At 38.3% G+C, this 24,892-nt stretch overlaps 1 protein-coding gene across 31 annotated transcripts in view; it reads right to left on the bottom strand.

Annotated features, from left to right (window-relative positions):
- The window catches only part of INPP4B (inositol polyphosphate-4-phosphatase type II B), a 906,112-nt gene that overhangs the window by 654,255 nt on the left and 226,965 nt on the right, over positions 1-24,892 (bottom strand). For 10 of the 31 annotated variants that reach the window (XM_070047523.1, XM_070047525.1, XM_051819430.2 and 7 more), the window contains one exon: positions 22,582-22,740. The exons of 20 other annotated variants lie outside the window; for them this stretch is intronic. The gene's annotated coding sequence lies outside the window, so the exon portion shown is untranslated. Of the gene's footprint in view, positions 1-22,581; positions 22,772-24,892 lie in introns of all 31 variants that reach the window. One more of the 31 variants, XM_051819429.2, reaches the window with a different exon arrangement.

Here is a 24,892-nt window from a genome sequence, read left to right as displayed (position 1 = left end):
CATTTAGAAGTTTTCAAAAGCAAATCCTTGAACTACAGAAATCCTTATTGGACAAGATTGAAAATCTCTCTCGTGAAAATGAAATTTTAAGGAAGAGTCAAAATGAAACTCAGAAACTAGAACAGGAAAGTTTGATAGTGAAGAGAAATCAAAATGAAATGAAGAGCTCAATAGATCAAATGACAAACACATTAGAAAGCCTTAAAAACAGAATGGGTGAAGCAGAAGAGAGAATATCGGACTTAGAAGATAGAGCACAGGAAAACATACAGTCAAACCAAAGTAAAGAAGAGGAAATTAGAAACCTAAAAAATATTGTTGAGAATCTACAGGATACTATTAAAAAAAACAACATTCGAGTTCTAGGAGTTCCTGAAGGCATGGAGAGAGAGAAAGGATTAGAAGGCCTTTTTAGTGAGATACTAGCAGAGAACTTTCCAGGTTTGGAGAAGGACAGAGACATCCTAGTACAGGAAGCTCATAGAACCCCCAATAAACATGACCAAAAGAGATCCTCACCACGACACGTGGTAATTAAACTTACCACAGTGAAACATAAAGAAAAGATCCTAAAATGTGCAAGAGAGAAACGTCAGATTACTCTCAGAGGATCTCCAATCAGACTCACAGCAGACTTCTCATCAGAAACACTACAGGCTAGGAGGGAATGGCGAGACATAGCACAGGTGCTAAGAGAGAAAAATTGCCAGCCCAGAATATTATATCCTGCCAAGCTCTCATTTGTGAATGAAGGTGAAATAAAGACCTTTCATAGCAAACAGAAATTGAAAGACTTTGTGGCCACTCGTCCGGCCCTGCAAAAGATACTTAAAGATGTGCTACACTCAGAAACACAGAAACACGGCCATCAATATGAAAGAAGGGAAAGGAAGAACACCTACCAGTAAAAGAGCATGGAAAGCTCAAAGCATATACTAGAAAATATTTCCGGGAAAATGGCAGGGCAAAGTCACTACGTATCAATAGTCACACTGAACATTAATGGTCTGAATTCTTCAGTTAAAAGACACCGTTTGCCTGACTGGCTCACAGAACACAACCCAACTATTTGTTGCCTACAAGAAACACATCTCTCTAACAAAGAGGCATACAGACTGAAAGTGAAGGGTTGGAAAAAGATATTCCATGCCAACAGAAACCAAAAAAAAGCAGGTGTAGCCATATTAATATCAGACAAAATAAACTTTAATACAAAAACTGTTAAGAGAGACAAAGAGGGACACTATATAATGATTAAGGGTTCAATTCAACAGGAAGATATAACTATTATAAATGTATATGCACCTAATTACAGGGCACCGGTCTATTTAAAAGATATGTTAAGGGACTTAAAGGGAGATTTAGATTCCAATACAATAGTACTGGGGGACTTCAATACTCCACTCTCAGAAATAGACAGATCATCCGGACAGAAGATCAACAAGGAAACAGCAGATTTAATTGACACTATTGCCCAAATGGATCTAACAGATATCTACAGAACTTTCAACCCTACATCTACAGACTTCACATTCTTCTCAGCAGTGCATGGAACCTTCTCTAAGATTGATCACATACTAGGCCATAAAGCAAGTCTCAGCAAATTTAAAAGAATTAGAATCATACCATGCAGCTTCTCAGACCACAGCGGGATGAAGCTGGAAATTAGCAACTCAGGAAACCCCAGAAAGTATGCAAACACATGGAGACTGAACAACATGCTCCTGAATGAACACTGGGTCATTCAAGAAATCAAAAGAGAAATCAAAAACTTTCTGGAAGTAAATGAAGACAACAACACAACATATCAAAACTTATGGGATACAGCAAAAGCAGTATTGAGAGGCAAATTTATAGCAATAGGTGCCTATATCAAGAAATTGGAAAGGTACCAAATAAATGAGCTTTCAGCGCATCTCAAGGACCTAGAAAAACTGCAGCAAACCAAACCCAAATCTAGTAGGAGAAGAGAAATAATTAAAACCAGAGAAGAAATTAACAGGATTGAATCCAAAAAAAAAAAAACACTACAAAAAATCAGCCAAGCGAGAAGCTGGTTTTTTGAAAAAATAAACAAAATTGACACCCCATTGGCCCAACTAACTAAAAAAAGAAGAGAAAAGACCCAAATCAATAAAATCAGAGATGAAAAAGGAAACGTAACAACAGACACCACAGAAATAAAAAGAATCATCAGAAATTACTACAAGGACCTGTATGCCAGCAAACAGGAAAACCTATCAGAAATGGATAGATTCCTGGACACATGCAATCTACCAAAATTGAACCATGAAGACACAGAAAACCTAAATAGACCCATAACTGAGACAGAAATTGAAACAGTAATTAAGGCCCTCCCAACAAAGAAAAGCCCAGGACCAGATGGATTCACTGCTGAATTCTACCAGACATTTAAAGAAGAACTAATCACATTTCTTCTCAAACTATTCAGAACAATCGAAGAAGAGGGAATCCTCCCAAATTCTTTCTATGAAGCCAGCATCACCTTAATCCCTAAGCCAGAGAAAGATGCAGCACTGAAAGAAAATTATAGACCAATATCCCTGATGAACATAGATGCAAAAATCCTCAATAAAATTCTGGCCAATAGAATACAACAACACATCAGGAAAATCATCCACCCAGACCAAGTGGGATTTATCCCTGGTATGCAGGGATGGTTCAACATTCGCAAATCAATCAATGTGATTCACCACATTAACAGACTGCAAAAGAAAAACCATATGATTATCTCAATTGATGCAGAGAAAGCATTTGATAAAATTCAACACCCCTTCATGATGAAAACTCTAAGCAAATTGGGTATAGAAGGAACATTCCTCAATATAATCAAAGCAATTTATAAAAAACCCACAGCCAGCATCCTATTGAATGGGGAAAAGTTGGAAGCATTTCCACTGAATTCTGGCACCAGGCAGGGATGCCCACTCTCACCACTGCTATTTAACATAGTTCTGGAAGTTTTAGCCAGAGCCATCCGACAAGAAAAAGAAATCAAAGGAATACAAATCGAGAAGGAAGAACTCAAACTATCCCTCTTTGCAGACGATATGATTCTGTACTTAGAGGATCCAAAGAACTCTACTAAGAGACTATTGGAACTCATAGAGGAGTTTGGCAAAGTGGCAGGATATAAAATCAATGCACAAAAATCAACAGCCTTTGTATACACAAGCAACGCCATGACTGAGAAAGAACTGCTAAGATCAATCCCATTCACAATAGCTACAAAAACAATCAAATACCTTGGAATAAACTTAACCAAGGACGTTAAAGATCACTATGATGAAAATTACAAAATCTTAAAGAAAGAAATAGGATACCAAGAAATGGAAAAATCTTCCATGCTCATGGATTGGAAGAATCAACATCATCAAAATGTCCATTCTCCCAAAAGCAATTTATAGATTCAATGCAATACCAATCAAGATACCAAAGACATTCTTCGCAGATCTAGAAAAAATGATGCTGAAATTCATATGGAGGCACAAGAGACCTCGAATAGCTAAAGCAATCTTGTACAACAAAAAGCCAGAGGCATCACAATACCAGATTTCAGGACATACTACAGGGCAGTTGTAATCAAAACAGCATGGTACTGGTACAGAAACAGATGGATAGACCAATGGAACAGAATTGAAACACCAGAAATCAACCCAAACATCTACAGCCAACTTATATTTGACCAAGGATCTAAAACCAATTCCTGGAGCAAGGACAGTCTATTCAATAAATGGTGCTGGGAAAATTGGATTTCCACATGCAGAAGCATGAAGCAAGACCCCTACCTTACACCTTACACAAAAATCCACTCAACATGGATTAAAGACCTAAATCTACGTCCTGACACCATTAAGTTATTAGAGAACATTGGAGAAACCCTTCAAGATATTGGCACAGGCAAAGAATTTCTGGAAAAGACCCGGGAGGCACAGGCAGTCAAAGCCAAAATCAACTATTGGGATTGCATCAAATTGAGAAGTTTCTGTACTGCAAAAGAAACAGTCAGGAGAGTGAAGAGACAACCGACAGAATGGGAAAAAATATTTGCAAACTATGCAACAGATAAAGGGTTAATAACCAGAATCTACAAAGAGATCAAGAAACTCCACAAAAACAAAACCAACAACCCACTTAAGAGATGGGCCAAGGACCTCAATAGACATTTTTCAAAAGAGGAAATCCAAATGGCCAACAGGCACATGAAAAAATGTTCAAGGTCACTAGCAATCAGGGAAATGCAAATCAAAACCACAATGAGGTTCCACCTCACCCCAGTTAGAATGGCTCACATGCAGAAATCTACCAACAACAGATGCTGGCGAGGATGTGGGGAAAAAGGGACACTAACCCACTGTTGGTGGGAATGCAAACTGGTTAAGCCACAACAGGAGTCACGGTGCACTTACTCCTCATGTAGGATCTCTGTCCTTAATGTGCTGTACATTGAGGTTTAATGCTATAACGAGTACTCAAACAGTATATTTCACTTTGTGTTTCTAAGGGGGTGCAAATGGTTGAAATCTTTACTTAATGTATACTAATCTGATCTTCTGTAAAAAAAAAAAAAAAAGAAATTATCAATTCCCAACTTGACTCTCACTGGGATTAAACATGACAATAGGTCTGATCTGATTTCATCATCATTTAAAAAAATCATCTATTATTTTTCACTTTATGTTTCTGTGTGGGAGCAAACTGTTGAAATCCTTACTTAATGTATACTAAGCTGATCTTCTGTATATTAAGATAATTGAAAATGAATCTTGATGTGAATGGAAGGGGAGAGGGAGTGGGAAAGGGGAGGGTTGTGGGTGGGAGGGACGGTATGGGGGGGAAGCCATTGTAATCCATAAGTCGCACTTTGGAAATTTATATTCATTAAATAAAAGAGAAAAAAAAAAGACCAATGTCTGCAAATAATAATTGATAGAATTAAAAAAAGGAGAGAATATGCTTACATGGGAAGCAGGATACACAGCAGACTCATAGAATGGCAAATGCCCTAAACAGCACTCTGGCCTCAGAATCAGCCCTTAAGGCATTCAGATCTGGCTAAAAAGCCCATGAGAGTTTTTCAGCCATGGAAAGCCAAGACACTGTGGCCAAAAAACAAAAAAAGACCTAAATGAAAGATCTCTGTGAGTGAGATCCCAGCGGAAAGAACGGGCCATCAAAGGCAGTACCTTTCTCTTAAGGGAGGAAAGAACTTCCACTTTGAATATGGCCTTGTCTAAGATTGGAGTTGGCGAACTCAAGAGGCTTCCATAGCCTTGGCAGCTCATCACAAGAGCCTCAGGTGATTACAGATATCATAAATAAGAATGTCAATTGTTAAATCAACAATGGGAGTCACTGTGCACCTGCTCCCTATGCCTGCAGCGCCAGCACCCCAGGTTCTAGTCCTGGTTGGGGTGCCGGTTCTGTCCTGGTTGCTCCTCTTCCAGTCCAGCTTTCTTCTGTGGTCCGGGAGGCAGTGGAGGATGGTCCAGTTCCTTGGGCCCTGCACCCACATGGGAGACCAGGAGGAAGTACCTGGCTCCTGGCTGCAGGTCGGCACAGCGTGCCAGCCATAGTGGCCATTTGGGGTTGAACCAATGGAAGGAAGACCTTTCTCTCTCTGTGTCTTAACTATGCCTATCAAAAAAAAAAAAAAAAGAATTTTTTGTGCCCCAATGTTTACTGCAGTTCAATTCACATTAGCTAAGATATGGAATCAATCCAGATGTCCATCAACTGATGATTGGCTGAAGAAAAAGTGATATATAAACACAATGGAATACTACTCAGCCATAAAAAGAATGAAATCTTGTTTTTTGTAATACAATGGATGCAGTTGGAGATAGTTATGCTTAGTGAAATAAACCAGTCCCAAATTCAACAAATATCATATGCTTTGATTTATAGCTCATAGAGTCCAAATAATATAATGTATATGGACACAATTGATGTGAGGAGATGTGATTGTAGCCCTTGTCTATACTCCTGTGGAACAACGATCTTTCTACTTTCTAATCGTTTAATTCTTTATTTAGTGGAGAATTAAACCTGTGAGTATAAAGGAAATTGAATGTATGCTATTATACAAATTAAAATTATGAAAAAGAAAAGGAGGGAGAGAAGGTGAGTGGGAAGTATCATTATGGGCTTAAAATTGAAATACATTAAATCTGTTCTCTTTATATAAATAAAAATAAAGAAATGATTTGTACTAGAATAGTTGGATACCTACAAGGACAAAATGACCTACATATGGAATATGAGATAATGCTTCTAAATTGTTACACACACACACACACACATAATATATGTATCATCAACTTAGCAAAGGGAAAATCTATTTCATAAAGGGATTCAAAAAGTACTAAGTATAAAAAAGATAAATTATACTAAAATCATGTACTTTATCATAAAAGTTAGTATTATGAGAGTAAAAAGGCAAGCCAGAAACCTGGAGAAGATATTTGCAACATATACAATCAAGAATCTGTAAGAAGTAAAAACAAAAAGATCATCTATACAATACATGAAAGGTCAAGGTTGTTCAAAAGGAATTTTCAAAAAGATAGCCAAACTTTCAATATTCATATGAAAAAGTGATCAAGCTCATTAGTCAGAGAAATACTAATTAAAACTACTGTGTAATATCTAGTAGAGTGGCAAATTTCAAAAGACTCCTAATCCTCATTGGTAAGGACAAGACATAATAGGAATTCTCTTATACTGCTGGTTGGAAAAAAAATGTTACTGTCGCTCCCCCATTCGTGGAGGAATGACACTAAACCCTGCGCTGTTCTTTTGTCTGGTCGGCCCTTCACGGGTTTGCTGCTGGTCCTTCCCGGGTTGGCTGCCGACCCCTCCACCTCCGTGGAGGGGTGGCTCCCCCTGCCACTTTCCCCACTTCCACGGAGGAGTGGCACACCGCCGGCCGGCTCTCTTGGAGGCTTCTCAGATGTTATCCGGATGTTCCTGGTGCATGTTGTCTCTCTCCTCCTTTATAGTCCTCTTCCACCAATCCCAACTCTGCTGCCCACATGCCGAGCACGCTGCTCTCCTCCAATTAGGAGCAGGATCAGCTCCTGCAGGTTGTCAATCAAGTTGGCGAGAGGCAGCTGCGTAGAAGTTGTTTGCTCCCTTTCAGCGCCATATTGTGGGAGAGCAGATGCATAGACTAAGTCTTAATTCCAGTAACCTAGTCTAGTCCAAGTTGCTCCCCACAGTTACCAATTCAGAAAACAAGTTAGCAAAATCTACTATTATTATAGATAGATGGAGGCTAAGATGTAATAATTGTACCCCTGGCTATATTCTCATCCAAAATTGCCTAACCAGGCTAACATCCAAGCCTCAAATAACTATCAAAAGACTACTACACACGAAAGTGTGGTTTATTCATTCAAAGAAATGCTATACCACATGAAAACCTTTTTTGAAAAAAACTTACTTGTCACAACATCATTATGAGTATTGCAAATAATGTGTGGAGCAAAAATAAGAGACAGAGTCCAAGAATAATACTATGTTTTATGTTATTTACATAAAGTGAATAACAAAAACAGGAGCAACTATTGAAGTCATTAGTAACACATACTTTGGTCGTAAAATTATAAATAAAAACAAAGGTGTGATTAAATCAGAGTGATGTCAATGATTATATTTAAAGAGAAAAATGAGGGCCAGCACTGTGGTATGATGGGTAAAGATACCTCCTGTGCTGCTGGCATCTCATACGGGTGCCAGTTCAAGTCCCCGCTGCTTCATTTCCCATCCAGCTCTCTGCTAATGTGCCTAGGAAAACAGCTGAGGATAGACCAAGTACTTGGGCCGCTGCACCTTGGGAGACCCAGAAGTTTTTGTCTCTAGACTTTGGGTCAGCCCAGCTCCAGCTGTTGTAGCCATTTGGGGAGTGAACCAGATAGAAGATTGTCTCTTTCTCTAACTGTGCCTTTCAAATAATAAACTAACCTTTATTTTTTTTAAAAAAGGAATTACTCAATGAGGATACAAAGAAAGCCTCCACTGCACTGGCAATGTTTTATCTTGACCTGATGGTGGTTACAGTGATGTTCACTTTGACAAGTAATTTAGGAAAGTGTTTTGGTTCTGCACACCTTTCTGTAGTATTTCAATTATCTAGCAGGGAAATACCAACTCCGCAGCATCTCTTCATTCAATGTTCATTTCACATCAGCATTTGGTGCATAACAAGCTCAGCTTGACTTGGCTGCACAATTTTCATGGCTTATCATGAAAATAATTAACATCCAATTGGGTGGAGGTTTGGTTGAAGATTTCATAAAATATCAAAGTGAAGGCTAAAAGTAACAAATTATGAAACAGTAAGTGTGGTGCCAAGTGACTCTTTTCCATTCTGAATTACATATGAACAGAATATGATCAAGAAAGATGAAACAATGGTAGAAAGTTCAATAACTCCCCATGAATAACAGTATATACTTCTACTTATCCTGTTATGATTACTCTAGTATTTTCTAACAGATGACATGCATTCTCCTTAAAGTGCTTAAAATTATGGGCTAATTAGATTTGAAATCATATAATAGGATAATGGTTTGTTCTTAGGTGATTAAAACTTAACACAGTATTTTTTGCAAAAATTTCTGCCTCAAATATTATTTTCAATTAGTTAATGTTTACAACACAAAATCCAGTTCTAGAAATTTTTTTCTTTATTCTGTGACTATCTGAAGTTCAAACAGAATCTTAGTTTCAGAGTACGAATGTGTTCTCTGGAGAAAGAAATAAGATCTGCTACAAAGTATTGTATAATATAATCATTGAAAATGAAGTAGTATTTAAAATTTCACTGGCATTGTGTACTATTAATCATTGATGAGAAAAATATATGTTAGAAAAAATACTCATCTATTCATTTTATTTTAAATTTTGCTTCACTATTAAAACAGTACACAAAAGGTAAGGACAGCCGGTGCTATGGCACAGCAGGTTAACATCCTGGCCTGAAGCACCGGCATCCCATATGGGCACCAATTTGAGACCTGGCTGCTCCACTTCCAATCCAGCTCTCTGCTGTGGCCTGGGATAGCAGTAGAGAGACCCGGAGGAAGCTCCTGCCTTTGGATTGGCACAGCTCTGGCCATCACGGCCAACTGGGGAGTGAACCATCGAATGGAAGACCTCTCTCTCTGCCTCTCCTCTGTGTAACTCTTCCAAATAAAAATTTTTTTAAAAAGGTAAAGACATTTGGCCGGCGCCGCGGCTCACTAGGCTAATCCTCCGCCTAGCGGCGCCGGCACACCGGGTTCTAGTCCCGGTCGGGGCGCCGGATTCTGTCCCGGTTGCCCCTCTTCCAGGCCAGCCCTCTGCTGTGGCCAGGGAGTGCAGTGGAGGATGGCCCAGGTGCTTGGGCCCTGCACCCCATGGGAGACCAGGAAAAGCACCTGGCTCCTGGCTCCTGCCATCGGATCAGCGCGGTGCGCCGGCCGCAGCGCGCCAGCCGCGGCGGCCATTGGAGGGTGAACCAACGGCAAAGGAAGACCTTTCTCTCTGTCTCTCTCTCTCACTGTCCACTCTGCCTGTCAAAAAAAAAAAAAAAAGGTAAAGACATTTATAAATTGTTAATGAGTTTCAGGCAATTTATAGTCAACAGAATTGGATAAGCTTTCAGTTAAAGAAATGTCTGATTGAAAAGAGATGTAGAGGTGCCCTTCATATGGATAACATGTAGTTGGGATGAGTTTGTCTCCTAAATGTTCATATGCTGCTATAAGCTTGGTCCCCAGTGTAATGTCAGTAAGAAGTAGTGGAGCTTTTAAGGTATAACCCTAAGAACTGATTTATGCCCATCTCACAGAAATGAGTTAGGTCTTGAGATTCAGAATGTCACTTCACATATACCCACTTCTTCCATTTCTCCACAATAGTGTGATGCAGTCAGGTTCCCAGACAAGTTGCAGGTGCAGTGCTGTTTAAACTTTCTAGCCACCAGAATCATGAACTAAATGACTCTTTTCTTTATAAAGTACCTAACCTTGGGAATTTTGTTATAGCATCAGGAAACAACCTGACAGAGGCACTGAAATTGAAATTAGAAAATTTTGAGTTGGAATCAAGGCAGTGGAGATACGTATTTGTTTCCAAATATCCATTCTCCCTTATTCCTTTAAAATATAGCCTCTAAATTTAGTTGAATGTGTGGCTTTCCTAATAAGACTATATTTCTCTCACCCTTTGAACAGTTATGTGTAGTGTGTCTAAATGTTGGCCAATATAATATGATGTTTTTAACTTCTATGAGGTCCAAATAATCTCCTCCCCTTCTGCTTATAGAAAAGCAGACATGACAGTTGAGGCAAAGTGTATTTGAATCATAAGGCAGAAGCCAAGTGTTAAAACTGGCAAAACAATAAGACAAAAGAACTCAGGGTCCCAGCCACTGGAACTGCCATACTGCTATGTACTTCTTGCTCAGACTGTTGCATAACACGGAGTAAAGTCTACCAACAAGCCACTGCCACTGTGCTCTTAGTTCTCAGCAGAATTCGTCGTAATTAACAAGGTAAACATAGACTTCTCTCGAGTTTAGTAGTAACAAGGAGGAAGAAATAAGGGAGATGAATCAGAGAAAGACTTTCTAAGGAGAGAGAGATTAATATATCTTCTTAGATTGAAAATACAATGAAAAACAACCAGAAAGAAACCTGAAGATGTAGTTAATGAAGCTAACCTGTTACTAAAGCTATCAGGAGTAGTCTGTGGCCAGGGGTGGGATAAAAGATTACTGCAAAGGGACACAGTATTTTTACATTATGGGCTGCTTATATATTCCTTAAAGTCATGGTTATATGGGCATATACAGTTATCAAAACTCACTGGAAGATTCCTTAATGTGGATGTATTCACTATATGTAAATAACATCTTAATGCATTTTTTTTTACAAATAAAGACAAAAATCACAAAATTTCTGAACAGAAAGATACTCACAGCCTAACATAATGAATATAGAGAGGTCTACGTCAAAGTAAATTGTAATAACACTTTTAAACACCAAGCAGATACAGGATTCCTAAAAACTTTGGAGAATACAAAAAAATATCAGATTATAGACAAAAGGTCAGAAATTAGAACAGAATTATGTGGTGGAATGAGAAGGCCGTGTCAAGAGGGCCACTGGCAAGCGAACGTCAGTTACTCAGGAATGGCTTTGGAACCCACCTGGCAATGGAGTCTGCCTGGCAATAGGCTGTGATTGGTTAGGGCATAAACTGCCCCTTGACCAGATTGGCTGCCATGGCTATATAACCTGCTGCACCAACTGAAATAAATGAGTCTGCAGGTTGCTCACCTCTGGTCTGCTTTCACCTGACTCCCGGGGTCTATGTGGTGACTCTGCGCCTGTTGCCCGACCACGCTCCTCCTCTTGGAATGAATCCACAGCAACAGAATTAGGCTTCTCCATAGCAACATGGAGAATGTCTGAAATACCTTCCAATACCATGAACTGATACATTAAAATTTCCATGGAAAAATGTTCCAGTCACAACCAAACTGTCATTGATTATCATTGATTATCCCTTTCAGATAGGGAAGACTGCAAAAGCATTACTTTTTAAGCATAAAATATCTTTTCTAGGGCAAGATATACAGGGTAAACCACTAATTGCCTTCTCCCCATTGTTTGCACATGGACAACTCTGTTGGAAAATGAAGGCAAATGTATTTCACCAAATAAGGACACTGAGAAATGAAAGAATAAGATCCTGGGAGTAGGGATGCCAGCAAAGAGGAGACAAAGAAATCCTCTCAGTGATGGCAAAGGGAAATCACAGCACCACTGGGCCTCAGGCACAGAGAGCAACCAGTGCAGGCTGGAGCAGGATAAGGAGCTCCAGGAAGGACACTTACAGGTATGGGGAGAATGGGGAAATGACGCTTTACCCAACATGTCTGGCCCTACTAAAAGAAGTTTTAGAAGTTCTGGCTGCATAAAAAACTTAGCAAACCCAAACCAGGGAAAATGCTAACTTCAATGAAAATAGAAAGATTTATATAAACAGAAAATTGTAATATACCAGGTGGCTCATGTAAAATGTACAATACATAAATCACAATGCATTGATTCACAGAAGATTGGAATTTTAACTTTATTGGTGGATATGAAGAAGGATTTGTGTGAGGGAAGATTTGAGAGTGCAATCTTCCGTTTTCATAGAAAGAAGGTAATGGGTAATACTTAAAATTTAAAGCAGAAATAAATATGTAGCTGTGTAGAGCTATTAGATTAGAAATAAAAAAGTAAATAGCAAGAGAAATGGCTAAGATTGTCGAAGATGTGAGATTGAAGAAACAGGAGGGGTGGAGCACTGGCCTATTCTCTTTTGTTAAATCTTCATCTTGAAGTACATTTTTTCAGTATGTACATGTATTAATGTTTTAAAAGAAACATTAAAACAATTCTGAGAATGCACAGACAGAAACCCTTATGCATAATACCTGACACCAATTATTTCCTGTTTTCATTGACAGAGGACAATCAACAGAGGACTTAGAGAAAGACACCCCTCCCCCCAAAAAAAACCTGGAAATGCCAATAATGCTAACTCAAGGAATAAGAAACAACATCCACATATTGCCTAAAGCTTCCCCAATCATGTGTGTAGAAGTGCTATGATGTTTTACAGTCCTTGTCTTTACTGGTGAGGAACAGTGTTTTTTTTTCTTATACTATTTGTTGAATTTTTCACTTAGTGTAGGTTAATCTTATGAGTATAAAGTAAACTGAAAATAGATCTTTGTAAAAATAAAAAGTGGGAATAAGAGAGAAATGAGAAAAAAGAGTGGGAGCATGGGTAGGAAGGAGGGAAGGTTGGGAAGAATCACTATGTTCTTAAATCTGCCCCAGATTTCATGAAATACATGAAATTTGTATACCTTTAAAAAATTTTTAAATATTTAAAAAGTAGCAGCTGTCCCCACAGATCCTTTCATGTTTGCTGACAATCCTCTGTGAAATCAGTAAGCCCACCAACACTTGTACCCAGGGAAGGAGCACAGGGAAAGGATCAGACATCAAAGTGAACACATCTGTATTCTAACCCTCTTTTTTCCTTACCAGCAAGATCACATGATGCAAGTTATTTCATCAAGTTGCTTTCAGGTAACATGGAGGTAATATCTCCCACACAGGAGTGACAGGAGATTCAAAAAAGATAGAAAATCTAAACAGCATCAAACTCACAGCCATGCCCAAAGCAGGTACTGGTTAAAAGCTACTTTCTTGCTGTGCTTCTACACTTGATTGCTTTCCACTCTTTGTAGCAAGTGGTTAGTTGATTAGTAAGTCCTAAATAACTGTCTATTGATTGTATGCCTACAGATTTTTCCTCCCACTACATTTTCTCCTCCATCCAATTGAGTTAAATTCTAAACTTCCAAATTCAACAAAATTCGAAACAAATTACAATGAATTTCTAAAAGGAAAACACTGTTCCTCTGTACTCTATCCCACGAATGAAGATATTTTCTGGATTAGTGTGTCTAATGCACAGCTAAATTGTAATATCTGTCTTCATTGCAAGGCTTCAAAACAGAATTGGCTTGATTCACAGAAAAATAAAATTAATTAGGGAACTGAGATTATAAAGGGCAATAGCCACTTACCTCTCTGTTCTATGTCATCCCTTACAAGTTAATGACAACAAATTAATCTTAAGGGGCTCCACACACTGAAAATTAAAACCAAATTTTCTCATTTCAAGGGAATGTCAAAAGGCTTTCTTGATAACACTTTTATTATTTCCTATTCCACAACCTTTTTTACTTCCAAAGTTCTTTTCAAAGCCACATGTCGCTTTCTTTAAATACCTCCGCCTACATACATTACAAAGGAGAAAATGAAATTGAGCACACAACTTTTGTTTGAAGCCAATTATCCAATTAAAGTCAGCAAATAATTTTCAAGGACACTTAAGAAGAACTGTGATCAGCAATGAAGTATATAAAATGGTGAAGTATGGTGGAGACCTTGTCCTCAAAATAATGTTCTAAAATAATGTAATACAAACATCCAAGTAAGTGCAACACACAAATCAGCCCCTGCATCATTAGAGGCATGATCTCACACCTGCGGAAGAGATCACACACAATTGAAAGGATTCTTAGTCACTTTATACCATCTCAATCAATTCTCACAGCAGTAAATAGGATTAAAAGTCAGAAAGTTGGTCTAATATTCAGTTTTCTGTTTTTTAACTCATTAAAGTATGATTTCAGGGGGTGGCCCTGTGGTATAGTGGGTTGGGCAGCTGTCTGAAGCACCCACATCCCATGTAGACAGCAGGTTGAGTCCAGGCTGCTCCATTTTTGATCCAGCTCCCTGCTGGTGTTCTTGAGAAGGCAGAAGGGGATGGCCTAGTCCACGTTGAGGACTGGAAGGAGGCTCCTGGCTTCAGCCTGGTCCAGCCCCTCATTGTGACCATTTGGGGAGTGGACCAGCGGAGGGAAGACCTTTCTCTCCGTATCTCCCTCTCCGACTCTGCTTTTTCAGGTAACTAAAATAAATCTTTTTTTAAAGATTGCTTTCAGAAGTTAACGATCTTCAAATAACAACCAAAAAACCCTCTCCGGTGAATCCTTTCATCACTGCTGAACAGCATCATTTTCCTGTTTAAAATGATACTTAGGAAAATCATCTCGCCTGGTGATTCAGCTCCGTAGGTGAGCTGCATTATCTCCATAGTTGTACAGTTCTCGTCATTTTATTTGCTCAATTTTCACTTACAGGGAATTGTCAAATAACATTTCCTGTCCTTCGTAAATCCCCTTTGATTTACAGAGCACACCATGATCGCAATGAACCACACTCCTTCAAATCCAAGCAAGTCTGAGAATCCTTCACATGCTCTTAATATCTGCCTTGAAAATTATCTGACAAGTGCAACTAATTTTGTACACCTTGTATTTTAAGTGCTTTGAGGACCTGAATGAATTATATCTCTAAAAATAATTTTTGCCTTACATATTTCATAATTGACTAGCATGAGGCTGTGGTTAAGTAACAAGACTGAAGAGGAGTCTGTGAAGTTAATGAGTGGCACAGTTAATTATGAGACTACAAGAAACTGGAATCGGTGGCAACACACTTTAGATTACAAACTTAGCTTGAGTTTTCTCATTTATGTGCATTATTCCTTTTAAAGTCCACATAAAGGGTATGGGAAGCTTCCCACTATTCAATCTATCTGCTATTTTTACTCCACTAGATTCTAATGTTTTTTGCTGGCTTTCAAATGTAGACCTATTATCAGTTTGAAAGCTAATACTGTTCGTTATATATGGTATAATATAGAATATTTGTATTTGGTTGATCATTAACTCTTAAATGCAATAGAGAAGTAAAATAAGTACTGGATATTTAGGGGAAAATGACAATACTTCAGGGCTTAAACTTGTACATAATAGAATAAAAGTAACTGGGCAGTGATAAAACTAATTTCAGTGAGGTAAATATTAAATATTATAAGCTATTTCCTATATTCTGTAAAAGAAGAACAAAAGTGGTAATGAGTCTAATTACAGTAGAAAGAATTTCAGACACTGTATGGATTTCTAGTATTGAGTCCTTAAAATGGATGTATACAAGATGTGGTGAATTTTAAAAACAGTTTTCAATCTCAATATTCGATAATGTTTGAAAGCCTTTCCACTTGTAATATTATATCCTTTGTGATAGTTAAACACTTTTGCAATTCTTTAAAATCATAAATGAAACCTCCTTTCATACTGTTAGATATTAAGAATGGTTCTTTTTTTAAAGATTTATTATTATTGGAAAGTCAGAGTTACAGAGACAGAGACAGAGGTCTTCCATCCAATGGTTCACTCCCCAATTGGCCACAACGGCCGGAGCTGTGCCAATCCGAAGCAAGGAGCCTTGTAGCTTAGTGAGTGAAGCTACTGCCTTCAACACTGGCATCCCACGTAAGTACGGGTTTGTGTTCGGGCTGCTCCACTTCCAATCCAACTTCCTGCTGCTGGCCTGGGAAAACAGCAGAAGACAGCCCAACTACTTCGGCTCCTGCCACCCATGTGAGTGACCTGGAGGAAACTCCTAGCTCCTGGCTTAGGTTTGGCCCAGCCTTGGCCATTGCTGCCATTTGGGAAGTGAACCAGAGGATGGAAGATGTGTCCTTCTGTCCTTTCTTCTCTCTGTGTAACTATTTCAAATAATAAATAAATAAATCTTTAAAAAATCAGGAATCCATACACTGAGAAATAAAAATAGTGCTTATTAATTGGAACAGCTAGAACAATCCTATTTTATAATTAACAAATCTAAGAGTAAATTAAAGGAAAAGTGGATATACTGAATTTTTTAAATTGCTGGCTATGGAAATGTCAAATAGTTGCAATTTTAAAATAGATGGGCTAGTCTCATGAATGAAAAGTTATAACCATTAAAAGATGGACATTCAATAAGTGTTAATAGCTACCCTGTTGGGGGCCGGCGCCATAGCTCACTTGGCTAATCCTCTGCCTGCAGCGCCGGCACCCTGGGTTCTAGTCCTGTTGGGGCATCGGGTACTAGTCTGGTTGCTCCTCTTCCAGTCCAGCTCTCTGCTGTGGCCTGGGAGGGAAGCAGAGGATGGCCCTAGTGCTTGGGCCCTGCACTCGCATGGGAGACCTGGAGGAAGCACCTGGCTCCTGGCTTCGGATTGGTGCAGCACCGGCCGTAGTGACAATTAGGGGAGTGAACCAATGGAAGGAAGACCTTTCTCTCTGTCTCTGTCTATAACTCTCTGTCTCTCTGTCTAACTCTGCCTGTTAAAAAAAAAAAAAAAATAGTTACCCTGTTGGGAAAAATTAACAAATTACTGGAGCAGGTTAGGGTCTCTCACTGAAACAGATTATCAAAACAAAGGAAAAAAATCAGCATGGCAACTGAGAAATTGAAATGCATTAAAAACAAAGAGGAGACAGTGAGAGAAAGGTACAAAGCAGGATGGGTACTTTTGCAGGACAGTGATCTGGAATGTTACTTCATCTCCATTTTATTCTCCTTGAAATGTTTAATATCTACCTTAATTATCTGTTAAGAGGTCAAATGAGGAAAAAGATGGGACAATTCTTAAAAACTATTGAGTACTAAGGAAAATAAATCATTATTACTATTTATATATTAGAATAATGAATAAGTTTGTGAATTGAAAGAGAATGAAATTATATTAGTTTTAATTAGCTTTCAAATTAAATTTCTCAGGTCAAGGAAATTTGTAATTACACATTTTAATATAGGAAAAGAAGTCCAGAAGTAAAGTGAGGGGTAAGAATTAAGCAGGTGATATATTTTAAAATGGCTTAAGTTGACATTTTTACCCAAGGAATGCATCTTTATTTAGAGAATAAAAAATGTAGAAAATTGATTCTTTTTCAATATAGGGAGATCTTTTTCAAACATAGTCCCTTAGAATATTTTTTGAAATTTATCCAATTTTCTGAAATAGTAATGCTTAATACTTTTTTTTTAAAGATTTTATTTATTTAAAAGAGTTACAGAGGTAGAGAGAGAGAGAGTGGTCTTCCATCCACTGGTTCACTCCCCAGATGGTCGCAATGGCCAGAGCTGTACCAATCCAAAGCCAGGAGCTAGGAGTTTCTTCAGGGTCTCCCACGTGGGTATGGGGGCACAATGACTTGGGCCATCTTCTGCTGTTTTCCCAGGCCATAGCAGAGAGCTGGATTGGAAGAGGAACAGCAAGGACTAGAACCGGTGACCATACAGGATGCTGGCACTTCAGGCCAGGGCTTTAACCTGCTGCACCACGGCGCTGGCCTCGATGTTTGATACTTTTAAAAAGGGCATTTAGTTTCAGAAAAAAATTAATAAATTTGAGATTTGCATTAGTTTGTAACTAGAGAACATTTTAATTGTCTGTTGATCTGTTTCTAAGAATTGCTATAGTAAATGCCATCCATAATTTTCAGGTTTTCAGACAAATCTATTGAAGCATTTGGAAAATCAATAAGCAAAGAGTTTCACTCTGATAAATTTACAGAGTAGAATATGGAAGAAAGCAGAAATTTATTTTTTAAATTTTTGTTTAAATAACTGTCATGGGAACATATTTTCAGTTACCGTGAAGCATAACAAAAGACTGAAATGCATCAGAGTTCAGTTACATGTATTCTTTGAGACAATTGGTGCAACTGTCTTTATGCGAGGCATGACACACAGCTAACTCTCTGACGTGATAACCGTAACTGTCTCCTTGAGAAATCCTCTTGGCTCCGTTAGCAGCATCAGTTGTGGCCTGAACAGGAAGGGCATGAGAGGACCCTGCCTCTGAACACATTCACTGGGCAACTTGATTTTCTGACTCCATCAGCAGCATTGCCAGTCATGCCATTCCCGCCTGGACTTTGCTGGTAGCAGGTTAAGCCATGTCCCCAACTACCCAGAATCTCTAATTCCAACCCAAACTATTTGTCAGACTTGCTGGCCCCTGATTCCTTTTGCCACCTCTGCTCTCCTCTGAAGCCATGTTCCATTTCAACCTTGTGTCCAATATTCCACCAAGGTCTCACTCTAAGTTGGTGCCATTCATTCTGGGCCAGGACTAGGCCAGAACCATCCAATACCTGGGACTGCAGAATATGCAAATTAATACTAGGGTCAACAGTGGATAGCAGACCTCTGCTAACAATTAGAGTGCTAAGATCAAGTTGATCCACCTTTGATTCATAATCCCAAAGACAGAAAACAATAGTTTTATACTTAATTTTGATCTATACTTTGAAAAATTAAGTTTCAAGATTTTCTCTAAAGTACTAACAGAAATGGAATGTTGATATTTCAAGTCAAAGATAGAATTCTAAGAGCAAGTTCATAATAAAACTCAAGAAAACATGGAAAATGAAAATATAAATGTAAACAAAGAAATTATGATTTCTATAGCAAATTAAATTTTGCTTTTTCACATACATTGTTTCACAAATATCACAATTTATTCTGAAGAAATGATTTATTTGTCAAAGACTTAGCTATAATTAAAGTTTTGTCTGCTATTGCAAAAAAATGGAAATAAAGTAGCTAAAGGAACTGATTAAAAGTTATGATACACTGGGATACAATATCATTGTTTTCAGAAGCTGTATGAAATGATATAAAAATTTCAAAAGATAATTAAGTATAAAAATACTACTGATGACAATTTATCTTATACTTGCATTTATAATATATGGCTTGATAAATAAGTCAATATGAGTGTGTGTGTACATATGGAAAAGAATACATCCAAATATTAATGATCTGGGGAGGACTGATGGTTTATATATAATAGGTCCATAATCTCTATTCTGCAAGAAACATATTTGAATTCTGCAAGTAAAGATTAAATATGTATATTGTTTCAGATAAGCTTAGTAAAATTTTTGAAACCTTTTTACAAGTGATGCGTTCAAAGAAAAATGATATGTTTAAAAATACAAGTAAAAGTTTAGGAGTAAATTAAAGTATAATCAGATATAAAGCTATCTCTTAAAAAATAAAGTTACATGAGTTGAGAAAGAATTATTCAACAATATAATATTCACTTAAATCAGGTTCCCCTTTACATTTTATTTTATTAATGAAAATGCCCTGGAGGATTGCCCGGGGCACTGGGAAAGTCCTAAAGCTAAGGGCAGTGCAGGATCCTCAGTTCTGCCCAAAGATGTAAATCCTCTATGAGGGATAACCAATTGGATCACGGGGAAAACTTCACCCTGAGAAAATACCGCAATCACTGCTATGCCTAGTACAGTGTAACCCCTGTTGCAGCAAACAGCCTCTAGCTGTTGTGCCTGCCTGCTGTTCCCTTCTGGCATGTTGAGAAATCTAGCTCTTCTCACTCTGACTATTCTGGTGAATTCTTTTACCATCCACAATGCTAGCATCAACTATTTTAAGTATTAGTATATAATATTAAATAAAAAAGTGAAAACGCCAAATAGCATACATATTTTAAGCCTAATCAATAAAATATTTAACATTAGTTTAAATCAACATGTAATTTAAACATATAATAGTTTTATATTATGATGTATAGAACAAGACACAAGCATTAAATAAATAGAAGAAATCAAACATACAATGATTTCCCTGGATTGTTTTATATATATATATATATATATATATATATATATATTTTTTTTTTTTTTTCTTTTTGACAGGCAGAGTGGACATGAGAGAGACACACAGAGAGAAAGGTCTTCCTTTTTGCCGTTGGTTCACCCTCCAATGGCCGCCGTGCTGTGGCCAGCGCATCGCACTGATCTGAAGCCAGCAGCCAGGTGCTTCTCCTGGCCTCCCATGGGGTGCAGGGCCCAAGCACTTGGGCCATCCTCCACTGCACTCCCAGGCCACAGCAGAGAGCCGGCCTGGAAGAGGGGCAATTGGGACAGAATCCGGCACCCCGACCACTAGAACCCGGTGTGCCGGTGCCGCAAGGCGGAGGATTAGCCTATTGAGCCGTGGCACCGGCCCCTGGATCGTTATATATATTTTTAAAAAGTATATTTTCATACAACAAATTTGTTAGAAAAAACGGTTAAAAATATAAAATATCATTTATAAAAACTATTTTGTGATATGAAATATATAACATTGGGAGGGGAAGGTAATGAAAAAGTACTCAAAAAGTTAAGCTTTGCTTCTATTTCTTTAAAATGAATTAGCATCATTGCTCAGCATCTAGAAACAAAGATAATAATTTTAACAAAGAAATCAATCATGAGTTTCTCTTTTGTAGCATTTTCAAGGTTGATGTAAGATTCACTTCTTAAATAAAAATGTAACATGGGATTGTGTGTCTGTGCTTACACACTCTCATTGCTTCTGAACCCCTATAATTTTTTAATGTCCAATGACATCACCAGCACTGGCCTTGACAACAAAGGCTAAAAACAAGTGAAATCTATCAACCTTTTAATTTTCTAAGATCACTTAATGAGGACTATTAACTTTAGTATTCACTTGCTTAACCAATAAGCTATTTCATATGAATGGAAGAGGTCAGCACAGCCTGTGGCTATATTTATACTGTTGTGTCAGATTTTAATAATTTCTAGAGTTTGCTTGCTATAAATAAACCAAGCAAATGCCCACCCATGTTTTAACACATAGATTTTATAAACAGGAAATTATTGAACATGACATGTCTCTGTCAATATCTTACTTAGCCTTGACCAATCAGCCCTTGAAGTGTTTGTCCAATCTGCACGCTTTTTCTGTTTCTCTAGAGTTCTGACCCAATGGGCCAGCACTCTGAGAGGTTGCTTCCACCACATGTACCTCTTGATAATGACGGAATATGGCTCCACAAAGAACACCAATCCTAATAACTACAGTGTATTGCATCAGCCTCTTTGATTATGGCTGTTACCTGGACATTAGAGAGGTCAGGAGTGCAAGCTAGGGAATGCAACTACCATTTCCCAGTCCTCACTCAACTGCTTACAAATTATGTAAAAAAGGATCAGCCAGGGCTGGTGTTGTAGCATAATGGGTTAAGCCAGGGCCTGTGATGCCACCATCTCATGTGGGTGCTGGTTTGTGTCGCAGCTGCTCCATTTCTAATACAGTTCCCTGTTAACAGCCTAGAAAAAGCTGTGGAAGATGGCAAGTGTGTGGGTCCCTGCCACCCACGTGGGAGAGCTGGATGAAGCCCCTGGCTCCTAGTTTCAGCCTCACACAGCCCTGGCCATTGTGGCTATTTGGGCAGTGAACCAGCAGATGGACGATCTATATGTCTCCCTCTAATTCTGACTTTCAAATAAATATCAAAAAGAGACAGAGATGAACTGGTTGATTTCTCCAAGTCTGTGTTTTGACAACATATCTCCAAGGGGCTATTCGGAGAATTGAACAATATTCTACACAGGGAGTCTGGCATATGGCTAGCCCTGGTAAGTGCAACTAAGAATGGGCTATCTGCACACAGTGAAGAATATGTGGCCTTCAAGGGTACAAAGAATCATGACAGCCCACAGACCCCAGAGTCCAAGAGGGAGGATTCAGAGTAGACGACAGCGTAGATTATTGGATATGGGACTGCACTTCAGAACTATCTGCAGTGATGATGATTCAAAGTTAAATCTTGGTCATGCAGAAAGATAGAAGCCCAGATAATTGAGCATAAGGTCAGTGCCAGAGAAAATGAAAGACTACACCTTCATGAAAAATTTACCTAAAATGCTGAACTAAGTCTTCTTAAATCTCACTCAGCAAGGAAGATAATTATTTCTAGAGCACTAGAGGAGAAGAGTTGTACTAAAAACTCCAAACTTTAGGGTACTGGAGACATATTATATTGAGAGGAAGCAAGGGGTTCATAAGAACTACCTTTTCTCATGAGCCATATAAATCTATCCTAAGGCCTCCTGGCCCACAGATCTCCCTACAGAGTTACAATCATCAGGCTATCCACGTGTGAAAGCCCCCGAAAAGGTTGCAGAATTACCTATAATCTTTTCAGCACAACATTATTATAGGATCCAACTTTCCTTTGCAAGCTTTAATCCACATATAGTCCTATACGTACTTGATGCTCCAATGAAACAGACTGAAGAATATTTGTGCATTTTTCTTCCCTCAAAGTTTGGGCTGTTGTAAGTTGTCAGGTCTGGAAATCTTCTCACTGTGTAAGCCTGTTACACCTGGCTCCTCCAAGGTTCATCTCAGATGCAATCTCTGCATAGTGCTGCAAATCCAATTAGGTAGAATTTGTGGGTCTAGAAACCAAGTGATAAAAGTATGATAGTCCAAAATACTACCACTGCATTTGAGAAATAATTGGTAACAACAGGGAAGTTTATGCATAGCATCTTCACAACTTAAAGCTCAGGGATGTTGGTGTTTTCGTTCCTTGATCATAGGAACTAATTTCACTTCTAGCATGGGGCACAATAAAAGTACCCTTATTTAAAATTTTTATTGTTTTGCAGTGTGATTTACATGATGTTAAATTCACTTCCTTTTTTCTAAATCATGTTTTTATGCTTTATTTTGAACTGTTTCAAATTTGGAGAAATTACAAATGTAACAATAGTGTGACTATCCAGTAATGCTCACCCAAGAGTAACTTATTCTTAATAATTTAATTTGCTATATCACTTGCTCTTCAGTGTGTATTTAGTAAAAAGCGAAATGGTCTCTTGTGTAATCAAACTTAGAAATTACATTAAAAATAACTTTATAAAAAAAGATTTATTTATTTCAAAGGCAGAGTTAGAGCGAGCGAGCATGAGAGAAAGAGCGAGAGAGCGCACTTCCATCCACTGCAATGGCAGTAGCTGAGTGGATCCGAAGCCAGGAGCCAGGAGCTTTCTCTGGTCTCCCATGCGAGTGCAGGGGCCCAAGGACTTGGGCCATCCTCTACTGCTTTACTAGGCCACAGCAGAGAGCTGGATGGGAAGTAGAGCAGTCGGGATACGAACCGGCGCACATATGGGCTGCCAGCACTGCAGGCAGCAGCTTTGCCTACTACACTACAGTGCTGGCCATTAAGTATAACTCTTTATTTTAGAATAGTTTTACACTTATAAAAATTATGTAATTGTTCAGAGTTCCTATTTTTTCTACACCCAGTTTCCCTATTATTAAAATTTTATTTTTTTTTCATTTTCGATTCTCTTTATATACAGAAGATCAGTTTAGCATACATTAAGTAAAGATTTCAACAGTTTGCTCCCACACAGAAACATAAAGTGAAAAATAATAGATGATTTTTTAAATGATGATGAAATCAGATCAGACCTATTGTCATGTTTAATCCCAGTGAGAGTCAACTTGGGAATTGATAATTTCTTTTTTTTTTTTTTTTTAACAGAAGATCAGTTTAGTATACATTAAGTAAAGATTTCAACCGTTTGCACCCCCATAGAAACACAAAGTGAAATATACTGTTTGAGTACTCATTATAGCATTAAGTCTCAATGTACAGCACATTAAGGACAGAGATCCTACATGAGGAGTAAGTGCACAGTGACTCCTGTTGTTGACTTCACAAATTGACACTCCAGTTTATGGCATCAGTAATCACCCTATGCACCAGTCATGAGTTTCCAAGGCTATGGAAGCCCCTTGAGTTCTCCGACTCTTATCTTGTTTAGACAAGGTCATAGTCAAAGTGGAGGTTCTCTCCTCCCTTCAGAGAAAGGTACCTCCTTCTTTGAAGACCTGTTCTTTCCACTGGGATCTCACTCAGAGATCTTTCATTTAGTTTTTTTTTTTTTTTTTTTTTTTTTTTGCCAGAGTGTCTTGGCTTTCCATGCCTGAAATACTCTCATGGGCTTTTCAGCCAGATTGGAATGCCTTTAGGGCTGATTCTGAGGCCACAGTGCTGTTTAGGACATCCGCCATTCTATGAGTCTGCTGATTATCTCGCTTCCCATGTTGGATCACTCTCCCCTTTATTTATTCTATCAGTTATTATTAGCAGGTACTAGACTTGTTTATGTGTTCCCTTTGACTCTTAGTCCTTTCATTATGATCGATTGTGAACTGAAAATGATCACTTGGACTAGTGAGATGGCATTGGTACATGCCACCTTGATGGGATTAAATTGGAGTCCCCTGGTATGTTTCTAATATTTGCCAGAACCCATAAACTACATCCAGCTTTCCCTATATTTTTCTTAATTCAAACCCCTTCCATCATTCCTATCCCTTTCAGCTGGTAGCAATCAAGATTCTGTGCTCAGATTGTGTTTTCTTCTTTTTAGCTCCAATGAATGAGGGACAACATGTAGTATTTGTTTGTGTTTCTGACTTATTTCACTTGACATGATATCTTCTGTTTCTGTCTATTTTGCTGCAAATGTCAACATTTTATTCTTTGTAAGGCTGAGTAG

This window comes from Oryctolagus cuniculus, chromosome 8 (genome assembly GCF_964237555.1).
Source record: "Oryctolagus cuniculus chromosome 8, mOryCun1.1, whole genome shotgun sequence".
Classification (NCBI taxonomy): Eukaryota; Metazoa; Chordata; class Mammalia; order Lagomorpha; family Leporidae; genus Oryctolagus; species Oryctolagus cuniculus.
Note: the sequence above shows the minus strand (reverse complement) of the source record. Positions and strands in the feature narration are given on the sequence as shown.